General features: G+C 46.8%; 1 pseudogene; it reads right to left on the bottom strand.

The window, feature by feature from the left end:
• Positions 1 to 2,316: 2,316 nt before the first annotated feature.
• Positions 2,317 to 27,216, bottom strand: part of LOC142760370 (cytochrome P450 2K1-like) — a 41,531-nt pseudogene continuing 16,631 nt past the window's right edge.

Here is a 27,216-nt window from a genome sequence, read left to right as displayed (position 1 = left end):
CTGTGTGTTAATTGTACCCCACACTCTGTAGGTTTTCATGCTCAATGTTAGGGTATGTGCACACGGTAGCAGGCTCGTTTCAGGAGGAGAAAACAGCTGCCTCGTTTCAGACGTAATTGCTCCTCCTCGCATTTTGCGAGGCTTCTCTGACAGCCGTAAATTTTGAGCTGCTCTTCATTGAGTTCAATGAAGAACGGCTCAAATTACGTCTGAAAGAAGTGTCCTGCATATAATGTATAGAAGTGTCCTGCATATAATGTATAGAAGTGTCCTGCATATAATGTATAGAAGTGTCCTGCACTTCTTTTGACGAGGCTGTATTTTTACGCATCGTCGTTTGACAGCTGTCAAACGACGACGAGTAAATGACAGGTTGTCTGCACAATACGTCGGCAAACCCATTCAAATGAATGGGCAGATGTTTGCCGACGTATTGTAGCCCTATTTTCAGACGTAAAACGAGGCATAATACGCCCCATTTACGTCTGAAAATAGGTCGTGTGAACCCAGCCTTAGGGTCAATGCACCAAGATATACTTGGTTTAAATATGTTCTTGTCTTTACACGGTTTATGACAGAAACTCTACATGTGTGTTGACAAGACTTTCCTGAATGTACCAATAGGTTATTGTTAAGCCTTGTAACATCCTAGAAAAATAAAAGGATGTTCAAAATTAGTTAATTAGTAACTATTTTGTGTGGTATAACTGCCTGTGTTACAAGCAGATACATTTAAATTTAGAAAAATGCTGATTTTTGCAAATTTTCTCTAAAGTACGGTGATTTTAAAAACAAATACTGAATTTATTGATCACATTTTTCCTCTAACATAAAGTACAACATGTCACGAGAAAACAATCTCAGAATTGCTTCGATAGGTAAATGCATTCCCAAGTTATTACCACAGACAATTTTTTCAAATCTGACAAGTCACTTTGTGTCCACAAGGCCAAAACCGGCTCAGTCCTGAAGGGCTTAAGGCACTTACTAATTATTACTATTTTATGATGAGCAGATGGGAAGTACCTTATGTTAAAGATGACCTGGGTGCTCTCCTGACATGTATGTTTTAGTAAATATTTGTACCCATGAAATACGGGGGTACGTATGAACTGCTTTTTATTTTATTTTTATCAGCAGCCTCTTCTCTCTATCAGTGCTGGATAGAGAGAAGTGGCTGCCAATTAGTGTAATATCTTTAATGTACTTCTGCCCGCCTGGCCGTTGCTAGGCAACGGCTCCGTCACACACGGACGACACACGGATGCCTTCCGTGTGCCTTCAGTTTTTTTTGATGGCCCCATTGACTTGCATGGGCCTCATGGTCACGGAATCTTGGACCAAAGTAGGACATGCTCTACTTTTGTCGGAACGGAGCAACGGGACCGTCAAAAAAACTTTAGTGTGCATGGCCCCATTGAAATGAATGGGTCAGGGTGCTAGCCGTCAGAAAAACAGCTAGCACCCTGAAGGAAAAGACTGAAGTGGGCATTAAGCCTAACCGTAGTTCACCCATTTCATGTGTTACTTTGGTTTCCCGCCTTTTGAACCCGCTCAAGCTCTACTATGTATTTCTTGTACATTGGTGCCAAAAACTGTACATAATATTCCATGTGCGGTCTGACTAGTGATTTATAAAGTGGTAGAATTGAATATATGCCCCATTTGATGCATCCCATAATCTTATTTGCCTTGGCAGCAGCTGCCTGACAGTGGTTGCTACAGTTAAAGTTACTGTCAGCTGAAACTCTTATGTTTCTTTCCCATGTTAGTTTTACCCAGTATTTTCTGATTTATTAGATAATGGTGACCTGTATTTTCTCAAGGGCATTACCTTACATTTATCAGTGCTAAACCTCATTTTTCACATCTCTGCCCAATACACCAATTTCTCCAGATCTATTTGTAACATAATACTATCCTACTTTGTGTTTATTACTTTACACAGTTTAGTGTCATCTCAAAATAGAGAAGAGGAATTCTGTGTACTGACAACGACAGTGTAAGCACACTCTGTCCTGTCCGGTCCTGTGGTAATACCCAGTTGTCAATTTATACATAGATTTCTAGGAAGAATAACAGAGGAACAGCATAACATAGAGTTCTAAGAAAAGATTTTCCTGAATTGTTGTTTCATGGTGTTAACGCAATCATGGGCCAAAATATATTCAGACTGAAATTTGTAATGGGTATGTTAACCGATACCCGCCCTCCACTGATTTATCCAGTTTCCAAATCATAGGTAATAGATATATATATCTGAGAGAAAAGATAACACGAGACCATGCTTGTATGCTCAAAATCCTACTCTGCGGTTTATTGATCCAAACAAGTATATAAGTATAATGACAGGAAAGGTGTAGGCTTTAGTTTCAGCCAATCATCTACAATATGATAATGACTCTGATTCAGCCGATGAGAATATTTCAATGCATTATAATAATTCTTCACCCTCCAAGCCCCAGGTGGCCTGAACCTTGTCCCATGGGGAAGACACACATTTCAGATACACAAGTTAATGTGTCTACTTCTTAATGACACTAGAGAATGGAGACTGCAGATAAGTTTAAATCATTCAAACAGAGGGCTGAATCCCCTCCCTCATGGTAAACAATGTCATTGTCCATTCGACCAAGGCTATTTGATCTGCTCCTTACAAGAGTAATAAAACATTAAATTCAAGAACACATAACATAGATTTGCTTCAAGACATCTGCTGACATATTACTTTTTACTTATTAATCTCAAGATGGCTCCTTCAGGCCAAAAGATGGATTCCAACGATCCAAAATGGACGCCTACCATACAAGATGGAGTCCATGCAAAATGTTATCTTTTAAACATTCTAATCACTTTCACACATGGGTACTAGAAGTACTTACTAAAACAGACATGTCAGCAGAGGCGACAGCTCCTCTTCAAGGTGGTTTTTGCTACATCAGTACACAGCATTCCTCTCGTATCTATTTTTCAGAATATCCCCTGACATAAACATTACAGAACAGCGCACTCCTTTTACATATTCTATCAAGTACATTATCGTTCTATATTTTTGCTTATTGGATCCGGGGAATAGCACACATTTTGTGAGGAATTGGAGCCATAGTAAATCCAACACCTGGGATTAGATCTACTTCACTGACCCCAAGAGGGAGGCAGGACATGAATTTCTGTAGTAGGCTGGTAAAAAAGATGAAGAGCTCCATTCTCGCCAACTTTTCTCCAACACATACTCTACGACCTGCAAAACATGATAAAATGAAAAGATACCTATAGAAATAATATAGCCTTTCATAAAAGATGATGATAGATAGATAGATAGATAGATAGATAGATAGATAGATAGATAGATAGATAGATAGATAGATAGATAGATATGGGATAGAGGGATAGATGAAGTGATCAGTCAGTTCTTGAATTTGATGTTTCGAAAGCAGGAAAAATGGGTAAGTGTAAGGATCTGATCGACTTTGACAATGGCCAGATAGAAAGGTTTCAGAACACACAGATCATTGTAGCTAGCATTGCGGGAGCTGTAGCCGAAAATTGGTCAGAGTGTCCATGCTGACCCTTGTCTGCCGCCAAAATTGGCTACATCAGAACTGGACCATGGAGCAATGGAAGAAGGTGCCTGGTATAATGAATCATGTTTTCTTTGAAATCATGTGGATTACCGCATGCGTATACTTCACTTACATGAGATGGCACCAGGATGCACTATGGGAATAAGACAAGCCGGTGGAGGCAGTGTGTTGATCTGGGCAAAGTTCTTCTGGAAAACCTTGGGTTCTGGCATTCATGTGGATTTTACTATGACATGTACCACCTACATAAATATTTTTACAGACAAAGTACACCCCTTCATGGCAACGTCCTCTTTCATCAGGATAATGCCCCCAGGGGCGCAGCTAGGGGGGGCAGGCGGGGCATGTGACCCGGGTGCAACTTAGAGGGGGGCGCCAGCGCCATCCCCTCCTGCACTATAATTGTATCTGCTTCTATAGGACACAGGTACAATTAGAAGCATTGAATGGCCGGGTATGTTTCGTGCCCGGCCATTCAGCTCTTTTCCAGAGGGGAAGTGGTATCGCGCTTCCTTCGATGAAAGTCGCTGACTGACAGGGAAAGTCATCCTGCCCAGCCAATCAGCGCCTTTCATAGATGCTTCGTTCAACCCCCAGGAGACCTGTGCAGAAGAGAGCAGGTCTCCATTGCTGCCCGCCGGCGTGGGAGCGGGATTAAGGTGAGTTTGAATAGTTTGTTATTTTATTGTAATAAAAAAAGTGTGTGGCTTTATCTACAGGGGGGGGGGGCTTTATCTATGAGTGGCTTTATCTACAAGGGGGGCTTTATCTACAAGGGGGGCTTTATTTACAAGAGGGGCTTTATCTATGGGGGGCTTTATCTATTGGGGGGCTTTATTTACGGGGGGCTCTATCTACAGGGGGGCTATATACAGATGTGGGCTATCTATGGAGCACTATATACAGGGGTGGGCTTAATCTACAGGGGAGGCTATATACAGGGGTGGGCTATCTATGGAGCACTATATACAGGGGTGGGCTATATCTACAGGGGGGCTATATACAAGGATGGGCTATCTATGGAGCACTATATGCAGGGGTGGGCTATATCTGCAGGGGGCTATATACAGGGGTGGGCTATCAGTGGAGCACTATATACAGGGGGCACGGTTTGTGTGTGTGGGACACAGTGTATGATGCTATTATAATTAGAGGTGCAGTGTATGGCGCTATTGTATTTAGGGGTGTAGTGTGTGGTATAATGAGAACTTTATCTTTGTTTATAGGTGTAGAAATGTTGGAAAAGTGAGAAGCTGAAGACATCTGAGCGGCAAACTGCAGAAATGGGCTGTGACCGGGAGAAGTCATCATATAGGTCTGGACCAGATGGAGAAAAATAACTAGAATATGAGACATCACCGGTGAGTCACCTAATGTAAATGTTTATTCTGCCTCTAATCAGCACTGTAGTCACTGTATGATCTGCAGCGAGATGATGGGTGGTATGATTTGTAACGTCCGTGGTTGCGGGCTGTCAGCTCCAGCCTCCCGCTGACAGCCGCAGCCACGAGTCGGCAAGCGCTGGCCCCAGCCTCCTCCTCAGGAGACGCCAGCGCTTGCATCCACTCACCTTCGCCGGAGCCCGCAGGGTGCGCGCGCACGCTCGTCCCCGCTCTTAAAGGGGCAGCGCGCGCACTGGACATCTTGAACGACCTTTGACCCGTGAGTACCCTGGGCTATAAGAGGGGTCCAGCCCCCTAGTTCGATGCCTGAGCGTTGTTAGTTTTCCCAGTCTGTCTTGCAAATGGTCCCTTAGTGTTTCCCGTTCCTGTTGTTACCCGTACCTTGTTCCCCGTTCCTGTTTCTGTGCTTTGCCCTAGTATCTAGTCGTGCCACGTCCAGAGGAATCTGCCACGTCCGGAGGAATCCGCCACGTCCAGAGAAATCTGCCACGTCTGGAGGAATCCGCCACGTCCTGTGTCATCTGCCACGTCTAGAGGAATCTGCCACGTCTGGAGGAATCCGCCATGTCTAGAGGAATCCGCCACGTCCTGTGTCATCTGCCACGTCCAGAGGAATCCGCCACGTCCTGTGTTATCTGCCACGTCCGGAGGAATCTGCCACGTCTGGCGCAACTTGCGGCTCCTGTGTCATCCGCCACGTTTGGCGCCATCTGCTGCACCCATCTCATCTGTGCCAGAGCTGCGGCCACCATCTGGACTATTCAGGTACCCTTGTGTGGGACATTGTATTTCTGGGATGTCCTGTTGTTTGGCCAGCTGCCTCCCCGCTGCGGCGGTACGGCCTAGTGGGTCCACTAACCCGCTACGTGACAGTACGCTCAGGCCAACCTGCAACGTTGTCTACACAAGCCATGCTGGCTGAGATGGAGGATCTCCAGTCACGACAAGACCAGCTCCTCCTGTCGGTGAACGCCATAGCCCATCGGCTGCTTGCTCCGTCCACAGTCATCACCGCACCCGTTCCTGCGGTTCCGCCTGCTACACTTCCTGTCGGTACCGGTACCAACCCCCTGTGTTTCTTGCCGCTACCACCACGCTATGACGGAGATCCGAGGTCCTGCAGGGGATTTTTGAATCAGTGCCTGATCCATTTCAGACTACATGCCAGGTCCTTCTGTTCGGATGACATCAGGATCGCCGTTATCATCTCTCTCCTTACCGGCAAAGCCCTGGAATGGGCCAATCCTCTGTGGGAACATCAGGGACCAGAGACCCGGGACTTGCAGTGCTTCTTACAGACCTTCCGCTCGATCTTTGAGGAACCTGGGAGAGTTTCTTTGGCTGCTGCATCCTTGTCGACCCTACACCAGGGAGACCTCTCCGTGGGCGAGTATGCCATTCAGTTCCGTATCCTGGCTGCTGAATTGACCTGGAACAACGAGGCTTTGGTGGCTAAATTCTGGCAGGGACTGTCTTCAGGGATCAAGGACGAGCTGGCTGCTCGCGATCTGCCATCTACCCTGGACGATCTTATCCTACTCGCCTCCCGTGTCGACATGAGGATCCGGGAACGTTCCCAAGAGGTTCTCCGGGGAAGAGAACTTCCCAGGCTGGATTCTGCTGTCCCGCAATCCTCCTCAGCCGTCCCACCAGAGGACCTGATGCAGAGTAATTATGTTAAATTGTCTACCCAGGAGAGACAACGCAGACGCACTTCTGGACTTTGTTTGTATTGCGGCCATGGAGGCCATGTTGTGCGTCTGTGCCCCCAGAGGCCGGAGAGACCCCATTGCCTGGGATTGGTTGGAGAGACAACACTAGGTGGAACAGAATCTAACAGAGGATTCGCTTCCAAACTGACTATTCCTGTGACCCTGGTATCCGGCGACAGGACGCATCAAGTCTCTGCCTATCTTGACTCTGGCTCTGCTGCAAATTTCATCCAGAAAGAGCTTGTGGATCATCTTCAGCTGCCCACAGTTCCCCTGGAGACATCTTTGGCTGTTGCCTCAGTTAATGGACTGCCTCTGCCTGATCCCATTACCTCTAGAACCAAGCCGTTGAAGCTCCAGGTTGGAGTACTTCATTCTGAATTTATTTCGTTCCTTGTTTTGCCCAAAGCCATCAATCCTGTTCTGCTGGGCCTGCCTTGGCTTCGACTACATGCCCCAGTCCTGGACTGGAATTCTGGAGAGGTTCTCCAATGGGGTTCCAAGTGCCATGGTCGTTGTCTGCTGCAGATCCATCCTGTCAAGCCTTCTCTGCCTCAGTCGCTGTCGGGACTGCCTCCCCATTTTGCTCAGTATGCAGATGTTTTCAGCAAAAAGGAGGCTGAGACGCTGCCTCCACATCGCACCTATGACTGCCCCAATGAACTGGTTCCTAATGCCTCTCTTCCCCGTGGACGGGTATATCCTCTCTCCCTGCCTGAGTCTCTATCCATGTCGGCCTATATAAAGGAGAATCTGGAGAGGGGTTTTATACGAAAATCTTCCTCCCCGGCCGGGGCTGGATTCTTCTTGGTTAAAAAGAAGGATGGATCCCTTCGTCCCTGCATTGACTACAGGGGCCTCAACCTGATCACAGTCAAGAACAAATACCCGTTGCCACTCATCTCTGAGCTATTTGATCGCATACGAGGGGCAAATTTTTTTTCTAAGCTAGACCTGCGTGGGGCTTACAATCTAGTCCGGATTCGCCGGGGTGACGAATGGAAGACGGCATTTAACACCCGGGACGGGCACTAAGAATACCTGGTGATGCCTTCGGACTGTGTAACGCTCCCGCAGTGTTTCAGGAGTTCGTTAACGACATCTTCCAAGATCTACTCTATGTCTGTGTTGTTGTTTATCTCGATGATATTTTAATTTTCTCCCCAGATCAGACGACTCATCGGAGGCATGTTCGTCAGGTTCTACTACGATTGAGGGAGAATCATTTATACGCCAAGCTGGAGAAGTGCGTCTTTGAGAAGAGTTCTCTGCCCTTCTCTGCGCTACATCATCTCGGATCAAGGCCTCAAGATTGATCCTGAGAAAGTGAAGGTTGTCCTGGAGTGGCCACGTCCCCAAGGCTTAAGGGCCATACAGCGGTTCCTGGGATTCGCCAAGTTCTACCGGCAGTTTATTCCTAACTTCTTTTCTCTGACGTCTCCCATCTCGACCCTTACCAAGAAGGGTGTGAACGCCAAAGTGTGGACTCCAGAGGCAGAGTCTGCATTTAATAGCCTGAAGAGTGCCTTCACTTCAGCCTCGATCCTCCATCATCCTGACGTATCTCGGCAGTTCTCACTGGAAGTGGACGCTTCCTCTGTTTGTGCAGGTGCACTTCTGTTCCAGAGGAGCTCCAAAGGAAAGGCAGTAGTATGTGGCTACTACTCTAGACTGTTTTCTTCTGCTGAGCGCAATTACTCCATTGGAGATCGGGAGCTGCTGGCCAACAAATTGGCTCTGGAGGATTGGAGACATCTTCTGGAGGGCGCTGCTCACCCCATCCTGATCTTCACCGACCACAAGAACCTCACTCACCTTCAGTCCGCTCAAAGACTTAATCCTCGTCAAGCCAGGTGGTCGCTGTTCTTCACCCGTTTTCTGTTTGCGCTCCACTACCGTCCCGCAGACAAGAATGTGAGGGCCGATGCCCTGTCCAGATCGTTTGAGACGGAAGACACGGTGGAGTCCCTCCAGACCATCATAGACCCGTCCTGCATCGTCACTGCTAATCCTCGGCAGGTTAGAGACATCCCTCCTGGGAGGACTTTTGTTCGGTTGGCGGACAGGAGTAGAATTCTCCACTGGGGACATAGTTCTAAACTTGCTGGGCACGCCCGTGTCCGTAAAACCCGAGACCTAATTGCTCGTCACTTTTGGTGGTCCACGCTACCTAAGGATGTTCTGGACTTTGTCTCTGCTTGCACGGTGTGTGCCTCTAACAAAGTGACTCACTCCAAGCCTGCCGGCCTGCTTCAACCTCTGCCTGTACCCAATGCCCCCTGGCAGCACATTGCGATGGACTTCGTCACAGACCTTCCCCCCTCATCAGGATGTAACACTGTCTGGGTGGTTCTCTAAGATGGCTCATTTTATCCCGCTGACCGGCCTACCTTCTGCTCCTCGTCTGGCAAGTCTCTTCATTCAGCACATCTTCCGCTTGCATGGCTTGCCTCTTCACATTGTGTCCGACCGGGGGGTTCAGTTTACCTCTAAGTTCTGGAGAGCCCTCTGTAAACTCCTGGATGTGAGATTGGACTTTTCCTCTGCCTATCACCCCCAATCCAATGGGCAATTTGAGAGGATCAACCAGATCATGGAAAATTATCTCCGCCATTTCATCTCTTCACAGCACGATAACTGGGTACAGCTTTTACCATGGGCCGAATTTTCTTACAACAACCACACAAGTGAGTCCACCACTTCCACTCCGTTTCACATCGTGTACAGTCAACATCACAGAGTTCCTCTCCCTGTGTCGACTTCATCTCAGGTTCCCGCTGCTGACTCTGCATATGGGGACTTCCTGCAAATCTGGCAACAGACCCGGTCCTCTATTTTGCTGGCAGTAGATCGCATGAATCGAAAGGCAGATATTAAGAGAAAAGAGCCGCCTCAGTATCTTCCGGGGACTAAAGTCTGGCTGTCCTCTCGGAACATTCGCTTGAAGGTGCCTTCATACAAGTTCGCTCCCAGGTTCCTTGGACCATTCGAGGTCCTGCAGCAGATCAACCCTGTCGCCTACAAGCTTCGGCTGCCTCCTACCCTCAGGATTCCCAACTCCTTCCACTTCTCCCTCCTGAAGCCTGTGATCCTAAACCGCTATTGCAAGACTCCCAGCGGCTCCTCGGACATCTTTGAGGTAAAGGAGATCTTGGACACCAAGAGAGTGAGAGGAAAGACCTTGTATTTGGTGGATTGGAGGGGGTTTGGTCCCGAAGAGAGGTCCTGGGAGCCAGAGGAGAACCTCAATGCCCCTACTCTTCTAAAGAAGTTTCTCTCTCGCTCCGGTCCCAAGAAGAGGGGGCGTAAGAGGGGGGATACTGTAACGTCCGTGGCTGCGGGCTGTCAGCTCCAGCCTCCCGCTGACAGCCGCAGCCACGAGTCGGCAAGCGCTGGCCCCAGCCTCCTCCTCAGGAGACGCCAGCGCTTGCATCCACTCACCTTCGCCGGAGCCCGCAGGGTGCGCACGCACGCTCGTCCCCGCTCTTAAAGGGGCAGCGTGCACACTGGACATCTTGAACGACCTTTGACCCGTGAGTACCCTGGGCTATAAGAGGGGTCCAGCCCCCTAGTTCGATGCCTGAGCGTTGTTAGTTTTCCCAGTCTGTCTTGCAAATGGTCCCTTAGTGTTTCCCGTTCCTGTTGTTACCCGTACCTTGTTCCCCGTTCCTGTTTCCGTGCTTTGCCCTAGTATCTAGTTGTGCCACGTCCAGAGGAATCTGCCACGTCCGGAGGAATCCGCCACGTCCAGAGGAGTCTGCCACGTCTGGAGGAATCTGCCACGTCCTGTGTCATCTGCCACGTCTAGAGGAATCTGCCACGTCTAGAGGAATCCACCACGTCTAGAGGAATCCGCCACATCCTGTGTCATCTGCCATGTCCGGAGGAATCCGCCACGTCCTGTGTTATCTGCCACGTCCGTAAGAATCCGCCATGTCTGGCGCAACTTGCGGCTCCTGTGTCATCCGCCACGTTTGGCGCCATCTGCTGCACCCATCTCATCTGTGCCAGAGCTGCGGCCACCATCTGGACTATTCAGGTACCCTTGTGCGGGACATTGTATTTCTGGGGTGTCCTGTTGTTTGGCCAGCTGCCTCCCCGCTGCGGCGGTACGGCCTAGTGGGTCCACTAACCCGCTACGTGACATGATTATGATATGATTTTTTTTTTTTGTGAAACAGCAACTCCTAGCATATCCTTACCATTGTTCGGGCCATGCTGGTAGCTGTAGTTTTACGCTGTACATACCTATACAGCAGGGGTTGCACTAAATTGAGCTGTATTTTTGCTGGTGTTGTATTTATGTATTTGTATTTACCTTGGCTATTGGGAATCGGTGGCTGTCTATCCTTGTGAGCTCTTTAAGAGATATGTGCATTGTTGGTATAGATACATCAATGACGTTTTCATGATCTGGAATGGCACACATGACCAGTTGAGAGACTTTGTTGGATTTCTCAACTGCAATGATTGCAATATCAAACTGACATATACTGCCAGTACTCAGGAGATCAGCTTTCTTGACCCCATGATCAAGAGGAATAATAATAGACTAGAGACATGCACCTTTAGAAAATCTACTGCTGGTAATAGTCTTTTATTGGCTCAAAGCCATCACCCAAAATCCTTAATCCAGGGGATTCCTGTAGGTCAATTCCTGCGTCTTCGCAGGAATTGTTCTGACCTATATACTTTTAAAAAAGAAGCGCAGGATTTGGCACTTCGATTTAAACAAAGGGGATAGTCTGGAAAATGCATAAAACGTGGATATAATAGGGCATTACACACTGATAGAAAATCCCTTTTATATAACCATAGTCAGGAGATAAGAATGACTAGCCAACCGGATAATATGACTCTAAATCTCACTATACCCAGTAGAGTCAGATTTATATCAGGTTTTGGACAACACTGTCAAAAGATAAGGGAGATCTTACGAAATAATTGGTTACATCTGACACTGTAAAGAGATACAAGATATGATAGGTAATTATCCAAGTATGACCTCTAGAAGAGCACCTAACCTGCGTGATCTTCTTGTGAGATCCGAGTTTAAAAGATCAGACATTACAGCATGGCCACAGTATCATTTGAAAGGGATGTTTAAATGTGGTACATGCCCACAATGTAAATTTGTAAAAAAATCCAATACTTTCTATGACTCCATCGGTAACAAAAAATTCAATGTACTGTACAAGTTTTTCTTAATTAATTTTTCTTATGGTCGTTTATTTGATTTTCTGTCCCTGCGGAAAAATATACGTAGGGAAAACCATAAGAGAGGTACTGTCACGAAGCGGGTTAGTGGACCCACTAGGCCATACCGCCGTAGCGGGAAGGCAGCTGGCCAAACCACAGGAAACCCCAGAAATACAATGTCCCGCACAAGGGTACCTGGATAGTCCAGACGGTGACCGAAGCTCTGGCACAGATGAGATGGGTGCAGCAGATGGCGCCAAAAGTGGCGGATGACACAGGAGCCGCAAGTTGCGCCAGACATGGCGGATTCCTCAGGACGTGGCAGATGACACAGGACGTGGCGGATTCCTCCGCACGTGGCAGATGACACAGGACGTGGCAGATTCCACAGGACATGGCAGATTCCTCTGGACGTGGCAGATGACACAGGACATGGCAGATTCCTCTGGACGTGGCAGATGACACAGGACGTGGCACGACTTGATACTAAGGCAAAGCACGGGAAACAGGAACGGGGAACAAGGCACGGGTAACAACAGGAACGGGAAACACTAAGGGACCATTTGCAAGACAGACTGGATAAACTAACAACGCTCAGGCAAGGACTAGAAGGCCAGGGGCCTTCTTATAGACCAGGAAATCGTGGCAGATGATGATGATGATGACGATTTCCTATTTGCGCGCGCTGGCCCATTAAGGCCGGGCGTGAGCGTGCGCGCGCACCCTACGGGACACAGCCGAACGGAGCGGAAGTGAGCGCTGGCGTCTCATAGGAGGGAGACGAAGACCAGCGCTCACAGATCCATGGCTGCGGGCGTCGGGAGGTGAGTAAACCCGACGGCCCGCGGCCATGGACGCTACAGTTTCCCCCCCTCTTAGGCCCCCTCTTCTTGGGGCCAGAGTGAGAGAGGAACATTTTAATAAGAGCAGGAGCGCTGAGATTCTCTTCTGGCTCCCAGGACCTCTCCTCAGGACCAAACCCTCTCCAGTCCACCAAATAGAAAGTCCTTCCTCCTACCCTTTTGCAGTCCAGGATCTCCTTTACCTCGAATACATCAGAAGGACCGCTGGAAGCAACTGTGGAACTAGAAGTCTTGCTGTAGCGGTTCAGGACCACTGGTTTCAGGAGGGACACATGGAAGGAGTTAGGGATTCTGAGGGTAGGAGGCAGCCGCAGCTTATAGGAGACAGGGTTGATTTGTTGCAGGATCTCGAAAGGACCAAGGAACCTGGGAGCAAACTTGTATGAAGGCACCCTCAAGCGAATGTTCCGAGAGGAGAGCCAGACTTTAGTCCCAGGAAGATACTGAGGCGGCTCTCTTCTCTTAGTATCTGCCTTTCGCTTCATGCGATCTACCGCCAGCAAAATAGAGGACCGGGTCTGTTGCCAGATTTGCAGGAAGTCCCCATATGCAGAGTCAGCAGCGGGTACCTGAGATGGAGTTGATACAGGAAGAGGGACTCTGGGATGTTGACTGTACATGATGTGAAACGGAGTGGAAGTGGTGGTCTCACTTGTGTGGTTGTTGTAAGAAAACTCGGCCCATGGAAGAAGCTGTACCCAGTTATCGTGCTGTGAAGAGATGAAGTGGCGGAGATAATTTTCCATGATCTGGTTGATCCTCTCAACTTGCCCATTGGACTGGTGGTGATAGGCAGAGGAAAAGTCCAAACTCACATCCAGGAGTTTACAGAGAGCACTCCAGAACTTTGAGGTAAACTGAACACCCCGATCTGACACGATGTGAAGAGGCAAGCCATGCAAGCGGAAGATGTGCAGAATGAAGAGACTCGCCAGATGAGGAGCAGAAGGTAGGCCTGTCAGCAGGATAAAATGAGCCATCTTAGAGAACCGGTCCACCACCACCCAGACAGTGTTACATCCTGCTGAGGGGGGAAGGTCTGTGACGAAGTCCATCGCAATGTGCTGCCAGGGGGCATTGGATACAGGCAGAGGCTGAAGCAGGCCAGCAGGCTTGCTGTGAGTCACTTTGTTAGGGGCACACACTGTGCAAGAAGAGACAAAGTCCAGGACATCTTTAGGTAGCGTGGGCCACCAAAAGTGACGAGCAATCAGGTCTCGGGTTTTACGGAAACCAGCGTGCCCAGCAAGTTTAGAACTATGTCCCCAGCTGAGAATTCTTCTCCTGTCTGCCAACCGAACAAAAGTCCCCCCAGGAGGGATGTCTCTAACCTGCAGAGGATTAGCAGTGACAATGCAGGACGGGTCTATGATGGTCTGAGGGAACTCCACCGTGTCTTCCGTCTCAAATGATCTGGACAGGGCATCGGCCCTCACATTCTTGTCCGCGGGACGGTAGTGGAGCACAAACTGGAAACGGGTGAAGAACAGCGACCACTTGGCTTGACGGGGATTCAGTCGTTATGCAGACTGAAGGTAGGTAAGGTTCTTGTGGTCGGTGAAGATCAGGATGGGGTGAGCAGCGCCCTCCAGAAGATGTCTCCACTCCTCCAGAGCCAATTTGATGGCCAGTAGCTCCCGATCTCCAATGGAGTAATTGTGCTGAGCAGAAGAAAACAGTATAGAGTAGTAGCCACATACTACTGCCTTTCCTTTGGAGCTCCTCTGGAACAGAAGTGCACCTGCACAAACAGAGGAAGCGTCCACTTCCAGTGAGAACTGCCGAGATACGTCAGGATGATGGAGGATCGAGGCTGAAGTGAAGGCCCTCTTGAGGCTAATAAATGCGGACTCTGCCTCTGGAGTCCACACTTTGGCGTTCACACCCTTCTTGGTAAGGGTCGAGATGGGAGACGTCAGAGAAGAGAAGTTAGGAATAAACTGCCGGTAGAAATTGGCGAATCCCAGGAACCGCTGTATGGCCCTTAAGCCTTGGGGACGTGGCCACTCCAGGACAGCCTTCACTTTCTCAGGATCCATCTTGAGGCCTTGATCCAAGATGATGTAGCCCAGGAAGGACAGAGAACTCTTCTCAAAGACGCACTTCTCCAACTTGGCGTATAAATGATTCTCCCTCAATCGTAGTAGAACCTGACGGACATGCCTCCGATGAGTCGTCGGATCTGGGGAGAAAATCAAAATATCATCGAGATAAACAACAACACAGACATAGAGTAGATCCCGGAAGATATCGTTAACGAACTCCTGAGACACTGTGGGAGCGTTATACAGTCCGAAGGGCATCACTAGGTATTCGTAGTGCCCGTTCCAGGGGTGTTAAATGCCGTCTTCCATTCATCACCCCAGCGAATCCGGACTAGATTGTAAGCCCCACGCAGGTCTAGCTTAGAAAAAATTTGGGCCTCTCGTATGCGATCAAACAGCTCAGAGATGAGTGGCAACGGGTATTTGTTCTTGACTGTGATCAGGTTGAGGCCCCGGTAGTCAATGCAGGGACGAAGGGATCCATCCTTCTTTTTAATGAAGAAGAATCCAGCCCCAGCCGGGGAGGAAGATTTTTGTATAAAACCCCTCTCCAGATTCTCCTTGATATAGGCAGACATGGATAGAGACACAGGCAAGGAGAGAGGATATACCCGTCCATGAGGGAGAGAGGCATTAGGAACCAGTTCAATGGGGCAGTCATAGGTCCGATGTGGAGGCAGCGTCTCAGCCTCCTTTTTGCTGAAAACATCTGCATACTGAGCAAAATGGGGGGCAGTCCCGCCACCGACTGAGGCAGAGGAGGCTTGACAGGATGGATCTGCAGCAGACAACGAACATGGCACTTGGAGCCCCATTGTAGAACCTCTCCAGAATTCCAGTCCAGGACTGGGGCATGTAGTCGAAGTCAAGGCAGGCCCAGCAGAACAGGATTGATGGCCTTGGGCAAAACAAGGAAATAAATAAATTCAGAATGAAGTACTCCAACCTGGAGCTTCAACTGCTTGGTTTTAGAGATGATGGGATCAGGCAGAGGCAGTCCATTAACTGAGGCAACAGCCAAAGATGAACTGTAGGCAACTGAAGGTGATCCACCAGCTCTTTCTGGATGAAGTTTGCAGCACAGTCAGAGTCAAGATAGGCAGAGACTTGATGCGTCCTGTCGCCGGATACCAGGGTCACAGGAATAGTCAATTTGGAAGCGAATGCTCTGTTAGATTCCGTTCCACCTAGGGTTGTCTCTCCAATCAGTCCTAGGCAATGGGGTCTCTCCGGCCTCTGGGGACACAGACGCACAATATGGCCTCCATGGCCGCAATACAGACAAAGTCCAGAAGTGCATTTGCGTTGTTTCTCCTGGGTAGACAATTTGACATAATTACCCTGCATCGGATCCTCTGGTGGGACGACTGAGGAGGATTGCGGAACAGCAGAATCCAGCCTGCCTGGGAAGTTCTCTCCCCCGGAGAACCTCTTGGGAACGCTCCCGGATCCTCATGTCAACCCGGGAGGAGAGTAGGATAAGATCGTCCAGGGTAGATGGCAGATCGCGAGCAGCCAGCTCGTCCTTGATCCCTGAAGACAGTCCCTGCCAGAATGTAGCCACCAAAGCCTCATTGTTCCAGGTCAATTCAGCAGCCAGGATACGGAACTGGATGGCATACTCGCCCTCGGAGAGATCTCCCTGGTGTAGGGTTAGCAAGGATGCAGCAGCCGAAGAACCTCTCCCAGGTTCCTCAAAGATCGAGCGGAAGTTCCGTAAGAAGCACTGCAAGTCCCGGGTCTCTGGTCCCTGATGTTCCCTCAGAGGATTGGCCCATGCTAGGGCTTTGCCAGTAAGGAGAGAGATGATGAAGGCGATCCTGACGTCATCCGAACAGAAGGACCTGGCATGTAGTCTGAAATGGATCAGGCACTGATGTAAAAATCCCCTGCAGGACCTCGGATCTCTGTCATAGCGTGGAGGTAGCGGCAAGAAACACAGGGGGTTGGTACCGGTACAGACAGGAAGTGTAGAAGGCGGAACCGCAGGGACGGGTGTGGTGACGACTGTGGTTGGAGTGAGCAACCGATGGTCTATGGCGTTCACCAACAGGAGGAGCTGGTCTTGTCGTGACTGGAGATCCTCCATCTCGGCCAGCATGGCTTGTGTCGTCAAAGTCTCAGGTTGACCAGCGGGGTCCATGGCCTGAGCGTACTGTCACGAAGCGGGTTAGTGGACCCACTAGGCCGTACCGCCGCAGCGGGGAGGCAGCTGGCCAAACCACAGGAAACCACAGAAATACAATGTCCCACACAAGGGTACCTGGATAGTCCAGACGGTGACCAAAGCTCTGGCACAGATGAGATGGGTGCAGCAGATGGCGCCAAACGTGGCGGATGACACAGGAGCCACAAGTTGCGCCAGACGTGGCGGATTCCTCCGGACGTGGCAGATGACACAGGACGTGGCGGATTTCTCTGGACGTGGCAGATGACACAGGACGTGGCAGATTCCTCTGGACGTGGCAGATGACACAGGATGTGGCAGATTCCTCTGGACGTGGCAGATGACACAGGACGTGGCAGATTCCTCTGGACATGGCAGATGACACTGGACGTGGCATATTCCTCTGGACATGGCAGATGACACATGACGTGGCAGATTCCTCTGGACGTGGCAGATGACACAGGACGTGGCAGATGACACAGGACGTGGCAGATGACACAGGACGTGGCACGACTTGATACTAAGGCAAAGCACGGGAAACAGGAAGGGGGAACAAGGCACGGGTAACAACAGGAACGGGAAACACTAAGGGACCATTTGCAAGACAGACTGGGAAAACTAACAACGCTCAGGCAAGGACTAGAAGGCCAGGGGCCTTCTTATAGACCAGGAAATCGTGGCAGTTGATGATGATGACGATTTCCTATTTGCGCGCGCTGGCCCTTTAAGGCCGGGCGCGAGCGTGCGCGCACACCCTACGGGACACAGCCGAACGGAGCGGAAGTGAGCACTGGCGTCTCCTAGGAGGGAGACGGAGACCAGCACTCACAGATCCATGGTTGCGGGCGTCGGGAGATGAGTAAACCCGATGGCCAGCGGCCATGGACGCTACAGTTACAAGTGAGAATCTCGGAACATATGATAGATATACGAAATGGAGATGAAAGGAGCCCTCTAGCTATGCATTTCAAAGAATGTCATGGACAATCGCCAGAGGGACTAACTTTCAAGGCTATATATCAACTTCCCAGGAATAATAGGGGTGGCAATCGTGATTGGCTGCTACTCCAAAAAGAGAGTATGTGGATTTATAATCTTAAATCCCTTACTCCCCTGGGATTGAATAGTGAATTGAAGCTTCATATGTTTCTCTGATGAGACATTGGCTCCAGGACCCGATTCGCACGACTGTACCCAGAGTGTGATTAAGCTCCTGGAGCCCAGGCCCCATCCCCCTTTCTCTCCCCCTCCCCCCTCTTCTCTCCTCTTTTTCTTCCTTTTCTCCCCCCCTTTTCTCCACCCTTTTTTTTATTTTATTTTTCCATAATATATTTTTCTATATATTATTATTTATTTATTTTTTATTATTATTTTTTATTTTATTTATTAAAAAATATATTATTATTTAAATTTACTTTATATTGTTTGCATATCCAATCAGATATATGTATATATGTGTATATATTTTCAACATGAAAGACAAATGCACACACTTAACCGAGCCATTCAGTGCATTTGCTGTTATCTTGGACCGAGCAATATCGACACGAATCTTTGATTAGTTACTGACCTGCTTAAATAGATGACCATTTCTATTGTCTGTATGCACGCTCTAAGGAAGTCGCGAGGTGACGAAACGCGTCAGCGTAGTGTCTGTGTCCTGACGTCACATGCTGGGAGTACGTGGATTGATCCAACACACTGTTTGAATACAAGCGCGGTCTGAGCGAGGCTGCACATGATGTGCTCTGCTGGGCTCCGTATGATCTAAACCTGCTGATCAGCTGGCTGTCACTGGGATTCCTATTACATTCCCTCCACAAGTTGGAGAAGGAGACATCTGACTAGGACGAACGACCCTCATCCCATCTACACAGCTAAACTTGCTGGTAAAAAACTTCACACTTGACAGAGATAAGTATATACTACAGTTAAACCCTCTTCACATATTAATGAAGTGATGAATATATGCTGCAGTTTAATCTTTTCCACATGCTATTGAGGCTACTTTACAACAGCCAGTGCCCTTCTGTGGTTAACGCTTAATGTTGTAGCGTCCATGGCCGCAGGCCGTCGGGTTTACTCACCACCCGACGCCCGCAGCCATGGATCCGTGAGCGCTGGTCCCCATCTCCTTCCTAGGAGACGCCAGTGCTCACTTCCGCTCTGTTCGGCTGTGTCCCGTCCCGTAGGAAGCGCGCGCACGCTCGTGCCCGGCCTTAAAGGGTCAGCGCGCGCAAATAGGAGGAAGTCATCATCATCAACTGCCACGATTTCCTGGTCTATTAGAAGGCCCCTGGCATTCTAATCCTTGCCTGAGCGTTGTTAGTTTTCCCAGTCTGTCTTGCAAATGGTCCCTTAGTGTTTTCCATTCCAGTTGTGACCCGTGCCTTGTTCCCCGTTCCTGTTTCCCGTGCTGTGCCTTAGAATCAAGTCGTGCCACGTCCTGTGTCATCTGCCGCGTCCGGAGGAATCCGCCACGTTCTGTGTCATCTGCCACGTCCGGAGGAATTCACCACGTCTGGCGCAACTTGCGACTCCTGTGTCTTCCGCCACGTTTGGCGCTATCTGCTGCACCCATCTCCATCTGCGCCAGAGCTGCGGTCACCGTCTGGACTATCCAGGTACCCTTGTGCGGGACATTGTATTTCTGGGGTGTCCTGTTTTATGGCCAGCTGCCTCCCCGCTACGGCGGTACGGCCTAGTGGGTCCACTAACCCGCTTCGTGACAAATGTCTGTCAGTGTCGATTTGTTTGATTGATCACCGTCTGAGTCGTATGAACTTTCACTATACAGCCACAGCTAATCAGGCATTTGTGCTTACGTGATACACACCAGCTGGATCATTACCCTCGGCTTAATCCCTTCACTGTATGGGATTTCATTTACTCCCACACTTGCATGAGTCATATGTGCTTAAACTTCAACTAAGTATTTTTGTATGACTACACTCTGTGCTTGAAACTTGATTGCAATTAAATGCATTGTGCTTTGAGCATAATCTACATGCTCTTATATATGGGCTAATTTACTTATGACCCGGCCGGGTATGTGACGTCTTTTATGTTTGTAAATTTATGTATGTGTTTGTTTTTTGTGTTTCATTTTGTTGTTTATATAAGGGACTGCAATTCGTGCTACCTTGTTTCTTTTAAAGGGAACCTGCCACCAGCATTTCACCTATTAAACCATCAATACCTGGTGGTAATGGGTGAAAAATAATTTCTATATAACCTATAATTGTCTTCTACCTGGCTATACACGTTGTGCCTCATGACGTACACACTATCCCTCCATGTTTCACTCACTTGCACCCCATTATCCATTTATTTCTATTGAGGCACTTCATTTATTACTGCCCCTATATTTCACTTATAGTATTACACTTGCACACACACTATTCATTTATTATTTCTTACTACACATCCCATGTACCACACACCACTCCCCTCAAGACTAGTGGGAGTGGCTATTATTATTTAAAGCACCTGCTCACTCCTTCATCAGCATTTCTGACCTGGCTGTGTCCATTTGTAAGTATGGCCTTTTTCGGTGTTTTTGTATATGTCCCTGTGTTTTTATCGGTTCTATAATTGTCTTCTTAGTCGGCTCTGTAGCTTTAGTTTTCAGTTTTTTAGTGATCCCACACCGTATGCTAATGAGCATAAAAGAGTCATATCTTTGTTTGAAAAGAGTCAAATCTTCGTTTGAAAAGAGTCATATCTAGATTCCTCAGGTCTGTCCGGGTTTGCCCCGCCTCCTTACTTTTGATTGACAGCTCCTCGCCTTCCCCCAGCACACAAAATCCTGCGCTTATGTATTGATGTCTTTTTCTTGTGTGCGCGCACAAAGGGACACCAGATTATTACGATAAAAAGCGTGAAATGTTTGCAGACCGTTATTTACATTCTGAGGAGGAGTTTAGGAGAGGGGATAACGGCAATGAACTTTTGATAGCAGTGGCCAGTGAGGGTTAAGTAAAGTTCAATAGGTGAAATGCTGGTGACAGGTTCCCTTTAACTAATTTTGCTAATAAATATGATATTTTTTTCTATAATTGTGCTGAGCCGAGTGCCTGTTTTTCCAGAGGTTATTCTCACCTTTCCCGTTTTCTTTCTGTTTTATTTTTCTTTTCTTTCTTATTTATCCTTTTTCCCTTTTCTTTGTCTTTTCATGCCTTTAATATACTAGTTTTCTCACCCTGGTTGGCACCTTACTGACTGTACTGAGCTCATGCCTGTGTTATTTGGATCTGGAACTCTTTTTAATTCCATATCCTTACCATTGTTCGGGCCATGCTGGGTGCTGTAGTTTTACACCGTACATACCTATATGGCAGGGGTTGCACTAAATTGAGCTGTATTTTTGCTGGTGTTGTATTTATGTACTGAGCTTGGTTCTGGTGTTGTGTATAGAAATATATTGCTTGTAAAATGTACAAATGGTTTTATGCTCGAGTTACATAAAAAGAAATGTGGAAAAGAAATGACACGTCATTGAGTGGTAGAGAAAACAAACATGGCGAGGGGGAAGGAGTTGTCGTGAAAGAGGTTGGAGGGGGGGGCGCCAAACTGAATCTTTGCCCCGGGTGCTGGAGAACTTAGCTACGCCTCTGAAAGCCCCTGTCACACTGCAAGAATTGTTCAAGAATGGTTTGAGGAACATGACAAAGTTCAAGGTGTAGACTTGGCCTCCAAATTCCCCAGATCTCAATCTGATTGAACATCTGTGGGATGTGCTGGAAAATCTATTTAGATCCATGGAGGTCCCACCTCGCATCTTAAAGGATCTGCTGCTGACGTCTTATGGCATGATAACAGAGGACACCTTCAGAGGTCTTGTGGAGTCTATGCCTCAATGAGTCAGGTGAAACAATAGCAGGCAGGTGGTCTCAACTTTATGGCTGATCGATTGTATATATTCTACATCTACTGGAGATTATCATTGGGGCAATGGAGGATCTGCTATGTGTTCCGAAAACTCCAGAGATCCCCAAACAAGACCAAAAAGACCAATTGTGGCTCAAGACAAGAACTGCTGAGATCCAGTGCAGGTAATGTTATCCATGTTATCAATCAGTCTGGCAATGTATTAGAATGAGGCAATTGCCTTTTCATTTCCTGCCACAAAGGGGCAAACTGACTATTTGGGGAATAGGGCTGTCAGGACCCATGGCCAAAGGGGAGCATACAACCTAATGGTCAGTTATGGCAAGTGCTCCTCAAACTCAAATTCTGAAACCAAATTAGGTGTTTCATGGCTAGAGTGGTTTGTAAGGGGCCCATGACTTTTGCAGATGGGGGGGGGGGGTTGGATCACTCTGTCCACCCCTACTGCCATACTCCTTGGTGTGCATGTCTCTGGTAATGAGGTAAGATAATTAGAGGAGATAAATGGGGGGGGGGGATTTGTTGAAATGTTGTGGTGGATATGAAGTTAATGGTTAGGTTCCCCATGAAACAAATGGTCTGTACCATAAGAATAATTTGGCTGGATCTAATGCTCTCCACCAAATTTCAACACTGCTAACGACAATTTGCCTTATTGTTACTGAAACTTATGAGATATATGAAGTAAATACCTGCTGAGAATGCCATAAAAGCTTCATTCGTCATAAACTGTCCCTCTGAGTCAAGGAAATTATTTGGGTCAAATACTTCTGGGGTCTTAAATTGTTTCTTGTCATGTAGGACGGATGTCAGCAGCGGAATTATGTGTGTACCCTATAAAAGAGGCATATTAGATATATACTGAACATATTATCTTTATAGTTAGTAGTGTTCGCCTCTCACTTTTTTTTGTCAATGATATTTGTTGAGTTAATGGATCTATGATTGGTTCCAAATGGTGGAAATGTTCACTCATAGTTTATGCTCTACAAATTTTAGATTTTTTTTTTATTGTTAGAGGTCAGCCCAACTACTTTAACCCCTTCCCGACATCCACCACATATATACGGCGCTGCCGGGAATGTGTCCCCGCAAAGCGCAGTACAGTTGCGCAGCATCTGTCTAGGTTTTAACCCGACCGGCAACCCAGTGACGTAATCGCTGGGTTGCTGTGGCAATCGGACGCCAGATAATGGCGTCTGAGTCTGCCTTGTACGGGAGCCGATGAGGACCCGCCTGCGGCATGTCCTCATAGGCTTGCTGTCAGTGAATAACTGACAGCGCTAATACACTGCACTACATATGTAGTGCAGTGTATTAAAGTAGCGATAGGGGCATCATGCCCTCAAGTCCTCTAGTGGGACAAGTCAAAAAAGTAAAAAAAAGTTAATAAAAATGTGGTAAAACAATAAAAACACACACATTTCAAATAAAAATAAAGCTAAACAGACTTTTTTCCCATAGTAAGTCTTTTATTATGGGAAAAACCGTAAAAATTACAAATCTATACATAATTGGTATCGCCGCGTCCATAACGACCCAAACTAAAAAACTATTATGTAATTTATGTATTTAGCACGGTGAACGCCGTAAAAAAAAAACATGAAAAACAATGCCAGAATCTTTGTTTTTAGGTCACATCTCCTTCCAAAAAATGCTATAAAAAGTGATCAAAAAGTCACATTTACTCCAAAATAGTAATAATAAAAACGGCAATCCGTCCTGCAAAAAATAATCCCTGACACCGTTTTGAGCACGCAAAAATAAAAAAGTTATGGGTCTTAGAATATGGCGACACAGAAAACAAATGATTTTATAGAAAAAGTGATTTTATTGTGCAAAAGCTGCAATACATAAAAAAAACTATATAAATTTGGTATCGCCGTAATCGTATCGACCCGCAGAATAAAGCTAACATGTAATTTAGGGCGCACTGTGGATGCCGAAAAAAAACCCAATAAAAAACTATTCCTGAATTGCTTGTTTTTGGTAATTTCCTTTACCAAAAAATTAAATAAAAAGTGATCAAAAAGTCCTACGTGTTCTAAAATGGTACCAATAAAATCTACAGCCCGTCTCGCAAAAAACAAGCCCGCACACCGCTCAATCAACTGAAAAACAAAAAAGATATGGCACTAGTAATGCGGTGATGAAAAAACATCTCAATGCGCAGGCCGGAGGGGAACATTCCTTAACCCCTTCCGGCTCCTAGACGTACTATTAGGTCATGGTAGCTGTATCGTTCGCACTCCATGACCTAATAGTACGTCTCGGGAATAACGGCCATTTCGGCCATCCTCCCGACACATACAGGAGCTGCCGCAGCTCCTACAGCGGGGACCGATTGCTGCGTCCCCGCTGATTAACCCCTTAAAAGCCGCTTTCAATAGAGATCGCAGCTTTTTATGGGTTAAGCTGCCATTGCCGGCCTGCTACACAATATCGGCCGGCGATGGTGACTATGGCAACCGGACACCAAACAATGGCGTCCGGCTATGCAGTAGTGCAGTGTATTAGAATATCGATCAGGGCCTCCTGCCCTCAAGTCCCCTAGTGGGACAAAGTAATAAAGTAAAAAAAAAAGTTTAAAAAAAATGTGTAAAAATAAGAAAATAAAAGTTTTAAAAGTATTAGAAGTAAAAATCCCCCTTTTCCCTTATCAGTCATTTATTATTAATAAAAATAGATGAATAAACAAAAAACTATACATAATTGGTATCGCCACGTCCGTAACGGCCTGAACTACAAAATTATTTCGTTATTTATCCCGCACGGTGAACGCCGTAAAATAAAATAATAATAAACCGTACCAGAATCACAATTGTTTGGTCACTTCACCTCCCAAAAAATGGAATAAAAAGAGATCAAAAAGTCGCATGTACCGAAAAATGGTCCTGATCAAAACTACAGTTCGTTACGCAAAAAATAAGTCCTCGCACGGCTTTATTGATGGAAAAATAAAAAAGTTCTGACTCTTAGAATAAGGTAACAGAAAAAGTGAATGATTTTTTACAAAACGTATTTTATTGTGCAAATGCCATAAGACATAAAAAAACTATAAACATCTGGTATCGCCGTAATCGTATCGCCCCGCAGAATAAAGTGAATATGTCATTTATAGCGCACGGTGAACGCTGTAAAAAAAATAGAATAAAAAAACAATAGTAGGATTGCTGTTTTTTAGTCACCACGCCACCTAAAAATAGAATAAAAACTGATCAAAAAGCCGCATGCACCCCAAGAAAACTACAATGGATTCCTCAAGGTGTCTAGTTTCCAAAATGGGGTCACTTTTGGGGGTTTTCCACTGTTTTGGCACCACAAGACCTCTTCAAACCGGACATGGTGCCTAATAAAAAGGAGGGCTCATAATCCACTAGGTGCTCCTTTGCTTCGGAGGCCGGTGCTTCAGTCCATTACCGCACTAGGGCCACATGTGGGATATTTCTCAAAACTGCAGAATCTGGGCAATAAGTATTAAGTTGTGTTTCTCTGGTAAAACCTTTTGTGTTCTAGAAAAAAATGCTATAAAAAGGATTTTCTGACAAAAATAAATATGTAAATTTCACCTCTACTTTGCTCTAAATTTCCGTGAAACACCTAAATGGTTTATAAACTTTCTAAATGCTGTTGTGAATACTTTGAGGGGTCTAGTTTCTAAAATGGGGTGTTTCATAGGGGTTTCTAATACAGTGAAGGAAATAAGTATTTGATCCCTTGCTGATTTTGTAAGTTTGCCCACTGTCAAAGACATGAACAGTCTAGAATTTTTAGGCTAGGTTAATTTTACCAGTGAGAGATAGATTAAATTTTAAAAAAAACCAGAAAATCACATAGTCAAAATTATATATATTTATTTACATTATGCACAGAGAAATAAGTATTTGATCCCCTACCAACCATTAAGAGTTCAGCCTCCTCCAGACCAGTTACACGCTCCAAATCAACTTGGTGCCTGCATTAAAGACAGCTGTCTTACATGGTCACCTGTATAAAAGATTCCTGTCCACAGACTCAATTAATCAGTCTGACTCTAACCTCTACAACATGGGCAAGACCAAAGAGCTTTCTAAGGATGTCAGGGACAAGATCATAGACCTGCACAAGGCTCGAATGGGCTACAAAACCATAAGTAAGACGCTGGGTGAGAAGGAGACAACTGTTGGTGCAATAGTAAGAAAATGGAAGACATATAAAATGACTGTCAAATCTCACCTCGTGGGGTATCCTTGATCCTGAGGAAGGTGAGAGCTCAGCCGAAAACTACACGGGGGGAACTTGTTAATGATCTCAAGGCAGCTGGGACCACAGTCACCAAGAAAACCATTGGTAACACATTACGCCGTAATGGATTAAAATCCTGCAGTGCCCGCAAGGTCCCCCTGCTCAAGAAGGCACATGTACATGCCCGTCTGAAGTTTGCAAATAAACATCTGGATGATTCTGAGAGTGATTGGGAGAAGGTACTGTGGTCAGATGAAACTAAAATTGAGCTCTTTGGCATTAACTCAGCTCGTCGTGTTTGGAGGAAGAGAAATGCTGCCTATGACCCAAAGAACACCGTCCCCACTGTCAAGCATGGAGGTGGAAACATTATTTTTTGGGGGTGTTTCTCTGCTAAGGGCACAGGACTACTTCACCGCATCAATGGGAGAATGTATGGAGCCATGTACCGTCAAATCCTGAGTGACAACCTCCTTCCCTCCACCAGGACATTAAAAATGGCTCGTAGCTGGCTCTTCCAGCACGACAATGACCCGAAACATACAGCCAAGGCAACAAAGGAGTGGCTCAAAAAGAAGCACATTAAGGTCATGGAGTGGCCTAGCCAGTCTCCAGACCTTAATCCCATCGAAAACTTATGGAGGGAGCTGAAGATCCGAGTTGCCAAGCGACAGCCTCGAAATCTTAATTATTTACAGATGACCTGCAAAGAGGAGTGGGCCAAAATTCCATCTAACATGTGTGCAAACCTCATCATCAACTACAAAAAACGTCTGACTGCTGTGCTTGCCAACAAGGGTTTTGCCACCAAGTATTAAGTCTTGTTTGCCAAAGGGATCAAATACTTATTTCTCTGTGCACAATGCAAATAAATATATATAATTTTGACAATGTGATTTTCTGTTTTTTTTATTTAATATAATCTATCTCTCACTGGTAAAATTAACCTAGCCTAAAAATTCTAGACTGTTCATGTCTTTGACAGTGGGCAAACTTACAAAATCAGCAAGGGATCAAATACTTATTTCCTTCACTGTAGCACATCCGCTGGAAGCGAGGGCGCCCGTATTATACCAGCACAAAACTTTCCCAGCAATATTTCCCAAACTACGAAGGAGAAAAAGTCCCC

This window comes from Rhinoderma darwinii, chromosome 4 (genome assembly GCF_050947455.1).
Source record: "Rhinoderma darwinii isolate aRhiDar2 chromosome 4, aRhiDar2.hap1, whole genome shotgun sequence".
NCBI classification, from domain to species: domain Eukaryota; kingdom Metazoa; phylum Chordata; class Amphibia; order Anura; family Rhinodermatidae; genus Rhinoderma; species Rhinoderma darwinii.
This window is presented reverse-complemented; position numbering and strand designations above follow the sequence as displayed.